Source organism: Xiphias gladius, chromosome 4 (genome assembly GCF_016859285.1).
Source record: "Xiphias gladius isolate SHS-SW01 ecotype Sanya breed wild chromosome 4, ASM1685928v1, whole genome shotgun sequence".
NCBI lineage: Eukaryota > Metazoa > Chordata > Actinopteri > Istiophoriformes > Xiphiidae > Xiphias > Xiphias gladius.
Genome location: NC_053403.1, coordinates 7,302,510 through 7,319,650, shown reverse-complemented (window position 1 = coordinate 7,319,650; position 17,141 = coordinate 7,302,510). Strand labels below are relative to the sequence as shown.

The 17,141-nt window shown below is 38.6% G+C and overlaps 1 protein-coding gene across 8 annotated transcripts in view; it reads right to left on the bottom strand.

Annotated features, from left to right (window-relative positions):
• Positions 1 to 17,141, bottom strand: part of sipa1l1 (signal-induced proliferation-associated 1 like 1) — a 78,184-nt gene that overhangs the window by 35,930 nt on the left and 25,113 nt on the right. For all 8 annotated transcript variants that reach the window (XM_040124863.1, XM_040124864.1, XM_040124859.1 and 5 more), the window contains one exon: positions 14,919 to 14,987. The gene's annotated coding sequence lies outside the window, so the exon portion shown is untranslated. The remainder of the gene's footprint in view (positions 1 to 14,918; positions 14,988 to 17,141) is intronic.

Below are 17,141 nucleotides of genomic sequence, written 5' to 3'. Positions count from 1 at the left end.
TGGTCTGGGGAACTGCCGAGCTCAAAACTAAGTACACAGGATAGAAGACTACTGGTCCAAAAAACATAGTCAGTCATATAGTTCGACACTGCCTGATACACATTCACCACTACTTGGTTGTTTTTCACAAACAAAAAGCTAAGCAATGTCAGTTAAACTACAGCATGCTTGATACACATACAAACACTGACACCTCTGAAATCACACAAAAAAGTGTATCCCAAACGACTACCTGCAGACTGCCTTCTCTTTCTTCACTGAGTACTGGGTAGTAGTCTTTAATGAGAGTCGGGGAGAGTGAGAAAAACAGAGTGGAAGAGTTGGAGAAGACAGTGAGAGGGGAGAGGATTATACTGTATGTTAGGCTGGGAGACTGGGAATTGAAACAAATTAACGTGGTGTAGCCTGCCTCTCTGCAGTCGCAAAGGACCAATTACACTCAGATAACTTAGTAACCTTTAGCAGTGTCTAAACAAGGTCAATTCCTGAGGTAAATATGTGGCATCACCGCTCAATGCAGCTAAGTGCTGCTGAGGTTGTCTGCTGGCCAAGTCAACTGGAAACTGTCAACAGAGGGACTTATTTGCATCTTACAGACGATGGTGACTGGGACCATAAACACAACATTACAAAAGATTACAGATACAAATCTTGTAATTCATAGGAGAGAGAGTTTAATAACCAATCCCCTTCAAAGGGAATTTTGCACTAAAAAGACTGTTAACTTAGGATGATACTTAATTTGACTAACTCAAGCCTGCCGAAGCCTCATAAAACACATTTTTAGTACTTTTCTGGAATCCAAGGAACAAGTAATAGCAGTAGTAGCCGTAGCAGCAATAGCAGGAGTAATAATACTAGTAGTGGTGGCAGCAGAAACAGTAGCAGTGACAGCAGCGAAATTTACAAATGTAGAACAGAGGGTTTGCATGGCTGCATGTAACCACTGGAAGCTGCCAAAAATTGATTACTACTTTACTTGTTGAAAATATATAGTAAAAATATTTATCTTATATAAACACAAAGTTGTCATTGCTTTGTACTAAGCAACTGCTTACTTTTCCTTTGAAGCATTTTAGAACATTCTGAGAAAAGCCTCCATAAAAAAATCCCATGTTGACAATGTCATTGTAATTTTCCAAATAATCAATTAATGAACAGTGAGGTAATTATAATGCCATGACCAGTGTCATAGTGATAGACAACGGTGCAAGTTATTATGGTGTCCGGTTGATATGTGAAGGAATGGTTAGCTCAAATAAGACTGTGGAAAATGCCGAGACAACTTCATAGTAATAGTCCTGGTTTCCTGTCTTGCCCCAAAAGGTGCTATAAGGAGCAGGATAGCTTGCAATTAGTTTGCAGTGATATGTTAAAGGACACTAATGATGCCATAATCTTTTCATAGATTGTGTGTAAAGTTGAGTGATTGTGGATGCCCCAAGGACTTGTTATTTATGGGTTAATTACCTAGCAAGTTTCCTAGACGAACTATGTAATTTGGTAATATTTTCAGGTAAATTAAAAACACAGATCTGAGGCAGTTTTGGAATGTAATTAGTTTTGTTGAGCTTATAAGTAATTGTTGATCTCCAGTGGAATTTCCTTGAAAGAACTGCTCCAATTAAACTAAAGTAAATATTCATTAATCGGAAACCTTATTCTTCACACATGCTGGAAATGAATCAAGTGGCACGAACCAGTGTGAACGCCATCTTATCTTTCTCTATAAGTGAAAAATTACACAGCCATTTCCAGGAGCCTTTGTATGCATTTACAATTGTATCTCATTTAATTTTTATGAAATCATAGGAAACTATGGGACCCCTAATGTGATCAAATACATCGATGAGAAATAAATGGCAATATTAATGAAATAATTCACTAATAAGTACTATGTCATGATGTTGTCATTATTGGTACCCTGGTGATTTAAAAATATGTAATCCATAGTGCTGCTTTATATTGTTTAAAATGTGTCTGGCTGCTACAGGCTAAAAGGCTGTTGTCAAGATGAACAGGTGGTGCCAGTATGGGCACTGTGTGACTATGAGTCTGATCCAGTGCACAATGAGTCATACACACCTGATCCTTGCAGACCAGATGAGCTGACGGACTGACAGTAGTAGTAGAGAGGTAGTGCTGAACAATGTCCGAGACTGAGTCATAGAAAGGCTCTTGAAGAGAGAGGGCACAAAAAGTTGAGGAGTAGGTTCCGTAAGTATGTGTGTGTGCGTGTTTGTAAGTGTGACTTGGGTACAAAGACTTAACCCCTATATCATCCATTTAATTCAGAACCGGTTAATATTTTTAGGCAACTGCAGAGTGAATTAGTGTTCTGTATTCATTAATCAGCCTGTATTGTAGTTGTAAAAACTTGATAGTCTTTCCTGGGCCCGTGTTTAACAAAGATCACCTCCTTTCAATCACAGAAGTTATCTAACGACAGAAATATGGAAGCAGGGGACTGAAGAAAAAAAAAAGAATGTAAAAGAAAATTAAGGAAAGACAGAAATCGTTAAGCCAGTATCAATTGTGCTTTTTTTTTTTTTATGTTACCACATCTTTGTCTAACATTACACCTGTTTTCCCAGACAGCATTACCACACAGACTGGTGAGACAAGACAAGTCACATCATGTTTTTGTCAATCCTGACAACACATAATAATGTCTCAATGGGTTTCACAGGCACACAACAAAAACAGTTTCAGACCCAGACAAAGCTCTCTAAGGAGAAGAAGAGGAGAAACTTTCAGGACAAAGAAAACAATTAACGGAACCTTTCGAGTGTAAATTCAAAAGAAAAGCCCTCTTCCTGGATGGCTGGGGGTGCAACAGGAGCTGCAGGGGGGAAATGCCAATTACAAATAAACAGAGAGACACACTGACTCAAACTTTGACAGCTTGTCCTCGCAAACACCTGCTGCCAAGATGCTGCCGGGCATAGGTGTGGCCGTAACGGCAATACATCTGTGTGCACGCACACATGCATTCATTCACAAGTGGGTGCGAAGCCACTGCAAGTAAGAGCTATATGACCAAAACAGCATGGGGAAGATCCAGTTTGTGACTCAGACATTCGGTGTGCACCCACAAGTGTCTCCTCCTCTGTCTCACATAAAAACAAAAGGACCCAGATGATGAGGAATGTTGCATCACAATATTTTTTCTCACCCAAGTCATCTTTCCCAGGCTCGCGGGCATTAGTGGCTCTCAGTTTTCCAGGCGGTCCAATATTTATGTGAATGTAGATGGCAAAGCACAAACCTCTTCAGTCATATTCAAACTTCACTAAATATAAAAGTATATGCAGAATGTTTCAAAGTAGTAATGACAGTCTCAAGTGTTCTGTGAAATTGCGATTCACAAACATTAGCGATGACTGCTCTGCACCAACGACCCAAAACAAAACTTTTGAATGAAATGCAGGCGTGTCAAACGTCACATGTGACACATGTTAAAGCAGCGGCCTCGTGTTCTTAAATGCTATGCAGGCATTTGAAAGCCAAACAGCTTTTCATCTCAGCTTGTCTGGAGTGTAGATGAGGAAATGGCAGGCCAAGACACAAAGGGAAGATAAGGAGAAAAAAAATAAATCAAATATTATTCTCTTTGAAAGCTGCCAGGCAGCCGGTGCTCTAAAGTGTTAGAGTTTCAGGTCAGAGCCTTTCAAAGTGAAATTGTAATCGTGTGGAAAGATAAATGTGCTTTGCTGTTTTTGGTTCCTCTGCAGAGCTCGGCAGTGGGGTGGGGTCTCCTCTCTGGCTCAGTGAAATGTAAAAGGGGCTTTTTGGGTGCTCTGAAGTCTGCCGGTGTTGTCTTTTTCTCTCAAGTGTGAAATTGTGAAAGCCTTCTACGGCACACACTCCCCTATCCCAGAATGGTAACGAAGGCAATGGGAGGAGATTAGCACAGAGATTTCACCGAGTGACAAGAGAGGGGTCTATACGTGTGTGTGTGTGTGTGTGTGTAAGAATAGCTACAGTAAGTGGCTGTCACATAATAGTGAAATATGTGAATTTTCTATTGTTCCAGATAATTAAAAAGGTTTTATATATCGATAAAAATCTTATTAAATAAATCTTATTAAACAAATCTTAAATAAAATCTTTACAGTTTTATAACAAATTAGCACTTTAAAAAGACCTCAAGAATGTCCCTTAACACTGTACAGTGGCTCTAAAGACAGATGTTGACAAGAATGTTCTCTTTGAATTCCTCAAATAACAGCTTGTAATGACCAGGGGTGTGATCTGCTCTACACCAGAGAGCTGTACAGTGCTACATTCAAGGTTATAGCCTCATCTGTAAAGTCTTAAATGTGTACTGTTTTTTACCCATACCCACATCTCCGTTTTAGCAGCAGCTTTTGACTGTCTCATTAGTCAAACAGATGTTTTTGAAGCACTGAGTCACAAATATGTAATATCTCGTTTCCAAACATGTGACCCAAGTCGTCATGACTCCCTTGAAACTTATTAGTTTGATTGTCATTCGCAAAATTATAAAGATCCTCTTTTTTGGATTTCACAAAAGCTGACATGTGCACATGTTTTATAAAAAATCTAAAATATTCCTACCTGGCATTGATTTAAAAAAAAGAAAGAAAAAAAAAAGCTCTCTTTTGACTGAGGATGTCTGGATCTTTTATACACACAAATCACCTTGAATCACAAAGAAGGAACAAAGTTGTACGCAGCTAGGTTCGACCTCTAACTCTTTCATCTTGGCTAAATCAAGTTTATTATATTCAGAATCATTAGAGATGTGAAGATGCAGAAATATCAACTGATGATGGTCAAATCTCCCTCAGGCAAGTGGCGAACCTGGTTTGCACTAGATCATCATATGATACAGAAATCATAACAAAACTACATGTGTTAAGTGAAGTCAGTGTAAACTGCATATCTTTTAACAGTAAAGCCACTCAGTGTAGGTGACAGCGTCATATATTTCTTTTGGATTATGTTGTTTTATATCCAATCATATCAATTTCTGGGGAAACTTTTCTGCACTGCAAACATTACATTCAGTTGAAACAGTTTTAGAGAGGTTTTGATTTAACTTCAATGTCATCTTGGAGGCGTTAATATTTTGTCCATGCCACTTATATCAGTGAGAGCAGACCAAATCCGAGGGAAGATGGACACCCAACTGGGTGTTTAAAATAGCAAAAACAAAAATTTGTTTCCCATAAACAGAATTTATAGATAGATAAACAGACAGATAGATCTGCTCTAACCTAAACCACTCTTTAGAGTTTATTGTTCTTTTTTGTCATGGAAATGCAGTACAAAATGCAGATTGATTAAAAAGCCTGTTAGAACGCTGCATTCAGACTTGAAACTTTACCTCCCTTATCAGACGTTTGCTATTGAGCTTGTGAACACACTGTTTTCAATGCTTTTAAGTGTCACATATGTCAGTGAACATTTTAACACATCCCTTAGCCCATCCCTCTGGATTAACAGCTATGATGGTGCCTCTCTCTCTGGGGAGAAGACGAAATAGGGGCGATAGGAAAGAGAGGGGAAAAAAAAAAAAAACAGTACAGGGATTTAGAGGAGAGAGACTAAGGATAAGTGCCACTTAGTGTTTCAGGACCACATTGTGCAACAATGACACAAATAGCTATGGCCTTGCCGCCTTCCCCTGCATGCAAGCTTGTGTGTGCATGTTTGTACTGTTGCTACAGCAAACAGCTGAAAAAAAACAGTACATTGCAAATACATGTAAACAGGAAGGAAGATTTTACCTCAGCATCACATATATGACTACTTCTTCTGCTCACTAAAAGCAGTTTAAGCAAAGCAACAGCACCACAGCAATACTTGTTTCATCCCCACACACACACACACGCAAACACACACACACACACACACACACACAACAAACCTCCTGCCTTCCTCCCACTGTGTTTCAGGTGGCTAACGCTCCCTTCCTCTGTGCTGAACCTCCATGGTGCAAGAGATGTTTCTTTTTCTTTTTACATCTGTTTCTTTTACAGCACAGAACAAATACATTCACAAAGTGAAGATGAAGAAAAGGCATGCAAATGTTATTTACCAAATACAGTATTAATGCAAAAGAAATATGTACACAAGAGAAACATCTGTCCAACAATTCAATACAACAACACAGCATTACATACAACCTCTGTGGAGCTTACAAAGCTCAACTTTTGGTGATGTCTTTTTTGTTGCACTGGTTTGTATAATACTGACAGGCATTTCTATTACTTTAGCAATGCCAGTTCAATCTCTGTTGAACTAAACTTGTAAGTGCTGCTGATTCACATCCAGCCAAAATCCCACAGAATTAACTACTGAACAAAGGTGCTCTTCACCGTCAAGTTGGTTTTAAACCATTTCACACAGGACAGTGGTATCTGGGTTGCGTGAATCGGGCCAACTGCCCTAATGACGGGCTTTTCTGTTATTTGTGGCAAGCAGCGAGGATGTTGGGAAGGTAGGGGTAGGCTGGATGGTAGATAGGTTGATAGATTCTTGATCTGTTGTTTATAGGCGGATAATAGTGATGCAACTGCATTACCTCACAACTCAAACTATCAAGCATTACATTTGAGATGTCACTTTTCATAGCTGGCTGACAATACTTTCACATGGAGGACATGTCCTCACTTGAGGTCGGGTTATTCGAAATGTTTTCTGCATTGCTCTTCCTAATAATATTATAGACAGACAATACAAATGGCTCCACATTTGTGGCGACTGCACTGGTTGATTTGAGCATGAAGTATTTTACTGGTCAGATGAAGACCAAACATGTTCCACTGGTGACTGAAAGCTCCTCTTGAATCTACTTCACAATGAATTGTTTCAGCCTCCGCAGCCCTAATTTTACAGTGTATGGCTTGTGCACCAGGTGCAGGTTCAGTTATGAACTTGCACCTGTTATGACTGTGGGATATTGGGCCATGCAGATTTTTCTGTTCCACGTCATTCTGCTGAATGATTTTTCAGTTAAAGTTACAAGTGCCTGTCTGTGGTGCAAATATTTCTGTCTGATAAGCCATGGAGTCCTTGCTGTATACACACTTCCTGTCTTAAATCGCACTGTTTCTTTCATGAACTAGCTGTGTTAACAGTCAGTGATCAAGTGTAGTATAATAGAAATTAAATATAAAGATATCACTGATTAATACAGTATCTTAAACTGCAATAGCTAAACCTAAATGGGACATAGACATAGTAGCAAAACGGCTAATGGGCTAATTCGATGAAAAGGTAATTTGCCAAGAATCTCAGCATTGCATGGCTGACAAGCAGATGCTTCTTTCTCTGAAACACCTTGGCACTTTCTGAGACTTACTGCAAAACGCATGCTATCACACCTTGTTCACTCTTGGGTGTCTCCATGAAACAATAAATAAGTGAACAGCGTAGAGCACACGCATGCACTCAGGTGCATACAGACTGAATGAGGGTCCTATCTGAGAGGTTCCAATCCATTTACTATAGCGCTTTGGTGCCTAAAAATAAACAACTGAAACTAACCAAGCTGCAGGCATCATGCTTGAAGGACACTGTTCAGGCTCCTCAGATTCAGAGGGATCTGGCAGTAGCTGCATGATGTGTATGTGTGCATGTGCATCTGAATGATGCACTTATCAGCAGTATTGGTATCTGTGTGATACTAGCCAAAAGATGCATGATTCTTTTGGCAGAGTACACGGCGCACTTGTCAAGACTAGTTAATTAAACTTGGTTAAACTAAACAAAAAACTAAGAGAATTCAGTGACTCTTCCCCCATAAAATGTGCCTTCACCAAGGTATATAAAAATATCCAACCATACAGGCAAGTGTTCAGCTATTAAGATGGCAGCTGACATCTAAATAGCCTTGGGGAACTCTGAATTATGACTAAGAAGTTTTGTACATCAGTGCCAAACTGTTCAAGAGACTAGTGCAACGCATTTAAGTGATTTTTTTTTCCACTCCTGCTTGTCAGGTCTGCTGCATCTGTTTGTAGGCTGCTCTGACCTCAGAGTGAGGCGGCACTGTTAAAAATAAAACCATTAATCACTTGAAATTTGGCTTCCTGTGAGCACTCTAACCTATTTTTTTCGGTCTTCATCCATTCAATTACATTTAATAGCGGTAAATGTCATTAAAATCGTAAAACACATTCTGGGCAAATGGCTCAGTCAATTGTGCTCAGACAGCACCAATGAAGCCGCCTAGTCCTCTGCAAAGAGCCACCTCCGCACCACCACCAAGAGCCCTCTAATCTGTGCCAATCAGATGACGCTAAACAACCATTTGTTGTTGAATTGGCCACCAGTACACGCTCCCTCCTCATATCAACAGCCACTGCAGACCCCAGCAAAATGCTGGCAAAAAAGCAGGCACAGAAGAGAGGGTGACAAAAATAGCAGAGTGGTGAATAACAGAGAAAAAGAACTGTGGTGTAATTAACATGGTGGCTGGAGGCTGATGTACTGTAGAGAGATAAGGAAAGGGATTGAAGTGAGGGCGTTGAGAAAGAATATGGAGAAGAGATACGGAAAAGATGAGAAATTAAGTGAATTAAAGAGTGGCGAGTTTCGGAAAGGAAAATTTATATAGAAGGACTTTCCTGTGTACAAAACAACAAAAATGTGAATCAACCTAAAATCGTTATATATCCAAAGCAAATGTGGGCTGCGGCTTACCAAGTGAATGCATTTGATGTATTCCAAAATACTGGTACACAATGGTTAAGAGATGGAAGGAGACAGGAACAGAAACAGAAATTTAGATGATAATTACATGTTTCTCAGCAGCAAGCACATCTCATCAAGGTCTCACTAGCTCTGTTTGAATTCTGTAATGCAAGGTTCACTTTTAATTGGTAGTACAGGGTGCAATTTAAATGATATGAAACAAGCCCACAGAGTAAATGAGGATGTCATGTTATAAGTTGCCTCACAGCACAGGTGACTTCTTGAGCTGCAGACAGAAAAGCCATGGATTAAAGCATTCAGAAAAGAGCTGCAGATTTCCAAAATGGCGCTGGTCTGCGTGGGCAACAGTGAGCTGGAACGGCACTGCGGTAGGGAGAGGAGTAAGTAGGACTGAGAACGAAAGCAGCTCACTCTTGAATACTTGTGTATGTGTGGTTTCTAAGTCAGGAGAGAGAGGAGGACAGACACACAGGTACATGGACAGGAAGTGAGAAAGGACAAGCATGACAAATGACAAATAAGAAAGGGAAATATGACTGAAGCCTGAAGTAATTCAACAGATTCCCAAATGAGCTGTCAATCTTAGATTACATCCATACTAAACCAGATAATTCAAAACTGCAGCTGTTTTTTCTCCATTTCTCCTCTCTATCCACACTAAAACAATATATTCCTCCCAAAACCTGAGCTTTTCCCAAACAATCAATCTCCAATGTGGAAATGATGCTTTGTGAGTACAGGGAAAATGGGGCTTTTGTAAAACAGTGGTGTGAGACTCCTCACTGAGGGTTGCATTGCAGTAAATTTAAGAGCTTTTGTCACCTCTAACCTTATTTGAGATCTGTTATTTTAAAAGTCAATATAGCCGATCAAACAGCGTGTGTTTCATTCACCTGTACTTACGGTGATTTCTTCAGATGACATCGCAAGCATAAAATAATGATTTTATCACCGCAGCTGCATAACGCAGCAGTTTGAGAATGACTGCTGGTTAAAATGTTGTAGTTATAAGCCACGACTGAATCATAAATAAATGGAAACAACCACAGTGCGTCATGAATTCAGTTTCCGTCTCCAACTTTCTCGAATTATTCATGTCGATATAGCTTTCACATAGCTGTTGTCATTAACCTGAACTTATGTCGATTTTGTGAGATATATGTTCTATTCCAGATGTTGGCTTTGATGTACTGTTTTGTTGTTTGCCAACTGCAAATAAAAGACAAGACGTCACAGGGTCCAGTGTACTCCGTCGGATATGCCACAATGTTTAACAACACAACTTATGCACATCTTACAAACCATTTCTTTTCTAGTATAAAGGGCTTTACGTGGGAAAAGGCCTCTACGCAAATGTCCTGGAAACATTAGTGTTGATCCTGTTTTTACACAAAAACAGCATTTTTAAAAATGAGAGGGCCTCTTATGAGGAAGATTTTTATGAAAATTTCAACAAATTGGAATGACACCCAACCAATACTAGATGCTTGAAGCCGATAGTGACATTAATATTTGAGATTTTAAAAAAAGAAAATTCATTCATGATCAGATCATAATCAGTCCTACTGTAAACAGCATAATAGCAACAACCCACCTATACATTCTGTGAAAAAGGACCAAGTTAGCCAGATAATGATTACTATGAAAGTCGAACAGGAAAACACCTTTTGATTTAAATCAGTTACAAGACGTGAAAACAAATAGATTTTGGGTGGAGAAGCAATATTTCAAAGAATAGCCTAAAGGGCCCTTAGGTGTGCCTGAATTAAGGGTTAAATACAGGTTGTTGTAATGTGCAGTGAATATATAGTAAGGAAACCCTGTTCCTTCCTCTTGCTTTCCGATCTGGGCTGTGCCAGCCTGTGCTGCCGCCAAGGAAACTGTCTCACATTCCAGCAAGAAACACATCTCAGCCACTTCCTGCTTCCCCTGAGGAAGTGACAGGTTGGAGAGAGATTGGGTTAGCCAGTCACACTCAAGATTGAAGTCTGGGTGAGAGAGATTTTCCAAGAAAAAAATAAAATCACGTAGAAACTGGTTCTGCGATACCTCAATAAACGGCAGATTATCTGCTTAAAGGGCAGGGTTTGTTAACACTGCTCTGCTGTTTTTATAACACATGCTTCATTTCCATTAGGACTACCTGCAGCTGACAGTATTAGCAAATTATACTACCGCAAATAGGAGAAGCTTAAGTACAGAGCCTCAAAGCAGACTGCTGCCAACATTTCCATACTACCAGTTTTGGTTTTTAATTCCTGCATGTTTTTGTTACTGTAGACAGTCACCTGCCCTCAGTGTCTTAGAGAGCTCGACAATCACAAGTCACGGCACGCTTGCTTGGATTCTAGGTTAAGCTTTTTTTAGATTTGGAAGAGTTTCCTAAATACATTCCCTAGACTTTACTTATTCTTGGAGGTCATGTCACACACCTCTTGGTTTTACAAATGTTTTTTTTTTACTGTCTATTGCTTCTACCTCTTATTGTGAAAGACATTGTGACATCTGCTGTAAAGGGAAATAAACTTTCCTTTTATATTGTATAGTAGAAGCCATTTCTCAGTTAACCATACTTGCCACAAATTTAAAAGACTGGGTTTATACTTTAGTCCACTGCCACTCAACCCTGTTACCTTGTAAAAACACAGGCTCTAACAACAGTCCAAAATGGAACCCAAACAAGAGTAAAGGTGAAGGTTTTTTGCTTCCACATTCCACACAGTATTTTTTCTTCTTCTGTGCTCTCTCATTGATTTCTGAGAGAATTATGTATTGTTTCTTTACATAACAATTCTTCTCCCCAAAGAATCAGTGTAACTGCAAAGATCTGATCCCTCATTTCAAGCCTCATTTCATTATGTGCCAATTTGGCACATAATGTTGTACTTAACTTAATTTACTTTAAAAAACAAAAAAACAAAAAAAAAACATTCTAATGGGAACAAAAAAATAGTGTTGCAAGCCCTTTGGGAAATAGAAATCACAGTTACAGTTAGTTTTTTGGACACATGGATGTGATACATTCACATATTTTTTTCACAGTGACTGCATGAAACAGCCATGCACAACATGTGTCAGGTTTTTAAGAAAGTACTGTGTAATTGTTCTATTTATTGTATTATTTGGTCCATGTAAATGCAGATTTGTATTTTTAATGCAAAGGTGGTGGTGACAAGTTGAATAAGATCCGACTCGTCAGCATACACCCATTTACTGAAACTGACACTGGACAGCAATGACACACAGTTCCTCTTAGGCCATTGTCAAAACCTAAACACTTCTAATAAACCCTGTGGCAGTAAAGAATAAATTGCAGCATTTGTATTGGGGCTCCTCCTGACAGGTAGATAGAGGTTATTGCCCAATTATAGAGGGAGAAGGATGAAGCAGGATAAGGCGGGCCACTAGAATAGACCTAATGAGGACGTGGTATGATTGCTGCGGGACTGAAGAGACACACGCTCATTTGTGCCTACAGCAAGCATATTCGATTTGTTCAGAATGGCCAGAATGAAGTGGCAGAGAGAGCGATAGAGATAGATAGCACGAGATAATGGAAGTGAGAAGGATTGATTCCTCACTCAATGTGAGAGTATGTGGGAGGAGATGAGATGCTGCAACTGAAAAGTAGGAAAGAGAGATGGCTACAGAAAGTAAGTGAGTAGTCAGTCCATCAAGGCAACTATCCTGTCACTCTCTTCTTTCCTCCATCCATCCATCCATCCATCCATCCATCCATCCATCCATCCATCCATCCATCCATCCATCCATCCAACTCATAGAAACACAGCTGGCAGAGGCAGCACTGGGGGAACCATCCATAATGATACAAGCGCTAAAATCACAGACTAAGTGCATGCAAACACATCTCAGCCTGTAATACAACCAGTGACACTTTGCCAAGGCTGTGCAGCATTCACTAGGGGCAGAACAAAACCTGGAAAACCAGGGCAAACATATGACGGGAAGGGAGTGTTCTGTTCAAAGAGAGTCCATTTCCATTCAAGCAACATTTAATGAGCCTTTGTGGATTTAGCATTCTATTATACCAGACGGAATGCACATTGTAAATCCTTACCATCCACATATATTCATATATCCTTATATAATCAGTGTTGCACCTTCGTCTAAGAGTTTGTTCAGGAAATCCCAGAGAACCAATGCAAAATTGATGCAATAGATATCACCGTATGCAAGAAATATAATCCTGTTTCAACAGTCCTCCTTCAACATGAAAATAAAATTCAACTTCAATTCCCATTTCCATTTCCTCCTATGTGGAATATTACTATGAATGCTTCTTCGCCTCATTCACTGATTTGATGCCTTCTGAACTGACCCTCACTGACTAGTGCTGGTCTCCTCTTAACTGAGTCACTGGACTCTTTCAGTTGTGTCTATGTGCAGCCAACCCCACATTTACCTGTTTTTAAATGTACAAAAAATACTAAAAATGAAATTTTTATATAGAATATACATATATATATATATCTTAATGGTCAAATTTTGGCCTTTAGATACAAGGGAAAATATTTAGTATCTTTATAGCCTAAAGGTCACAAGATGAAAAATACCTTTAATGAAATTGAAACGGATTGTACACCCTGTTGACTTTGCATGTAGAGTCAAAGGTATGTTTGTGAGGCACCAAGGCCTCTAAATGGGATCCAGTAGGAAAATGTATTTTAATAGGTAAAATCCAGTACAATCTAAGACCAAGTTCAAGCCCAGAGAAACTCAGCTTGGTTCAGTATCACATCAATATTAAAATAAAAAAGATGATAGGGCATTTGTACTGCTTGAGTATTAAATATCCACATAAATTAGCCTTGAATGTGTTTTTGTTATACAACAGAATGCTTACAAAAATTCAGATAATACATTTTCTCATATTTATATCACAAATTGGGAATTCATTTTCTTTTTTAAAACAGATTGATTGACTTCCACGGCACTAAATTATAAGACATCCAGTGACTTTATTGAGAACTGGTGGTACTTTGGGATCCTGGTAGATTCTAATAAAAAAGGCTCAAATACTTAATGTTTTTCACAAGTTTCCTGTTTGATCTGTTTCTCTGTCTCATTAAATTCCTCTTTTCCACTTTCTATTATCATCTCTGTCTCTCTCCCCTGGTGTGTTTTTCTTTCACTCTCCCCACCATCTCTCATTCCTTTCCCTCCCTCTCTCCCTCGTACTTGTGTGAATATAGTAGGGTCTGTATCTATGTGTCTATGTGTGTGTGTGGGAGGGAAGGAGAGCAGCATTGCTGTCTGGAGGAGGAGGTGAGAGAGAAAGAAACAGAATCGAGAGAGGGAATGAATTACACAGAGAGGGAACGTGAAGCATTTACTGTAACATAACATGCTGTTTCAGTCTAGATAGATAAGGGCCACCTACTCACCATTTTTTTATCTCAATACAGATTTCTCCTCATTTTCACAATCTATATTATTCCCTAATTTGGACATTACATTACATTATATTACATTATATTATATTATATCATATTTATCTTACTTATAGTCTGGGACAACCAGAACATTATCCTCTTGGATTTTTGCCACCAACTGGACTACATTAGAGTTGCTAGACCCACCATCTTTCCAGCGTCTATTCAGTATAACTCCATATTTCCAAGTAGGTGGCATTAACTTTTTATTTGACCATAGACGATGGGAATAACACATTTACAATAAACTGAGTCATATCACCTTTCTAACGCAATACCAGTAACAAGGGGATACAACAAATTGGGCATAAGGTGGGGGAATTTAATCCTTAATGGAATAAAATAATAGAGCTTTAATCATTTTTATAGAGGTCACCTTTTAAATTTACTATAACAACACCAGACACATACACACATGCATAACCCCAAGTTGTGTGATGAAAAAATTCTCAAGTGATACAAATAACAGCCGGTCAATAAATGGTAGAGGGGAAAAAAGGCACTGAAATAGGGAAAAAAAATGTCCAGCAAATTTTCACCGAAGGTGGCCAGGATGACACAGGCTAAAAATAGTGTTCTTCCTCCTGTAACAGCTCTGTAGTGCAGGTTCTTTCACTGCAAGTGAGACACCTTTTTGGAGAGAGTAAGAGCAACAGAAGAACAGTAACCTTGACAACATCTACACAAGTGCTGCCTGACGTATGTAACCCAAAGTGTACAGAACCAGATTATAGACAGTGGACACCCTAAACCCAAAAGACAAAGTTGAATACTCACTGATGATCCCAGTATCTTGTCAAGGCCGGTGAAGTGCAGATGACACAGTCTGAAAGCTTTAAGGTGAGCCTGAAAGAGAAGAAAATACATTTTAAAGATAAAGAATGAAGTACATAGTGAAGTTCTGCTTATCAGAATAAGGAGTTCAAGATCTTAAAAGGTTCAAGTCAGTAATGATAAAATGACAATCTCTGACCCAAATTAAGAAATTAGAGCTGCAACTAATGATTATTTTCAATATTGATTAATCTGCCGATTACTTTCTTTTGGTGGATAAGTGATTACCACAATTAGTCAATTATCAAAATAGTTCATTAATTTTCTGTTGAATGGCTAAATGATTCAGGTCTCCAAGAAATGGAAACACACTTAGAGAACAGCTTGAGACTAACTGTGTGGTCTGAAGACCAAGACCGGATTTTTCATTATACTGCTAACAGGCACTGCACATACCTCAACATCTTGTCATATTACGTAAGACTGAACCTGTCCAAAAACATTGTACAGTCAGAATTTTGTTTTGGTTTCAGTAACACCTCTTCCTTTAGGGACTAGTTTTATTTGATATCCTTAACTAATAAGCAAAATCCAACTGAGAACGATGACCTGTTTTACAACAGAGTCCTGATACAAAAAAAAAAAGCAATACTGAGACAGAGAACACAACAAGAGTCTTAGCTTTCCTTTTCATAATGCAAATTCTGAACTATGACCAGGGAATTTGTTTGCATAACTTAATGACTGCATGTATTTTTTTCCGATTCAAATATTAGAAATGGTTAAAGTGGGACATCCTGCATTTTGTCATGTGAACTTACAAAGATCCAATCAAATGGACTGATTTTTTTTTAAACTATTAAAAGGCTGACCAATTAATAAAGCAACATTAAATAGAAAAACACATTACATATTTTTCGAGGGGTAACATAAAATGTTTCAGCTTGTTAAATCAGCTCCAAAAGCCTCTGGGAAAAAGTATCTCAGAGGGGACAGTAGTATTGCACGTTCAAAGACCCTCAGAGACACACTAACAAGACTATAAAAATCATCATGACTATTATAAAGCACAAGTCTTACTTGTCACAGGCTAATGAAAGACATCCATTGGAGTAGTTACAAAAGTGATCTAAATTTATAATGCTCATAGCCAACTTGTGTGGATGGAAACCAAAGAAGTAAAAACAACAGAGCAGGCTTCAAACAAAAAATAAAAGATGTACAGTTGGTCACAAGGGTTAACCAAAGTGCAGTGTCCACGGTATTCACACCTTAAACAAGTCATCTTGCAGTTGTTTTTAAAATACACATACTAACACACACATGTATTTCATTTCCTCTCTGTGGACCCTGCCTGGATATCCTGGAGAACTGAGGCGGCAGCAGCAGCAGCAGCAGCTGCCAACTCTGCAGAGTGCAGACACACTTGTTGTAAGTTCCACCTGTGTGGTCCCATGAATTCATTCCATTTTACTTGATTTTTTTACTCATGACTACCAACTTTAACGTTTTGCTCCATACCAGATATAATCAATACAGTAATTATCTTGTTAGCCTGAACTCCAGGCACTGTGGCTTGACAGATCTGACAAACACAATGGGTATGATCCTGCCTTGAGAGTTTAATTGAAATAGTTCTGACATGGACAACTTCATTTTTATATTGTGTTAATATTTTTTTATATTTTTTGAGATATATAATTAATATAATATAATTAATATAATATAATAAATACAATACAATACAATAAAATACAATAATTTTTCCAGAAACGATTACATTTTGGGATGGAAAAAACTGCACTATTTCTATTCCTAATTGCCTTTCATTAAAAAACTACAAAATAACACTCATGAATTCCAAACTTAAGTTAATTTTGACTCTAAACCCATTTGTATCACCTGAACCTTAACTAGTCAGCTGCAGTAACCTGGACGTTGGGCCTATCCGAAGTCATTTTCTGCATTCAGCCTAATGAGGCTTGCAAATGGTCTACCCACGTCAGCCTGGGGGAAGCCTTCCCCTCTATACAAACAGGAACACATATACACAGTTGCTCAGTATGCACTCACTCTTTATATCACTATCCAAAACGGCTTAGTTGCTTAGATGATGAAAGGACAAACCTAACCCAAGTATTAGTCAACTATACACCAAACCTCCTATCATACTAGCGCTATCAAAATTGGCCAAAAATGTCATTTTAATATCTATCCATCGAGACA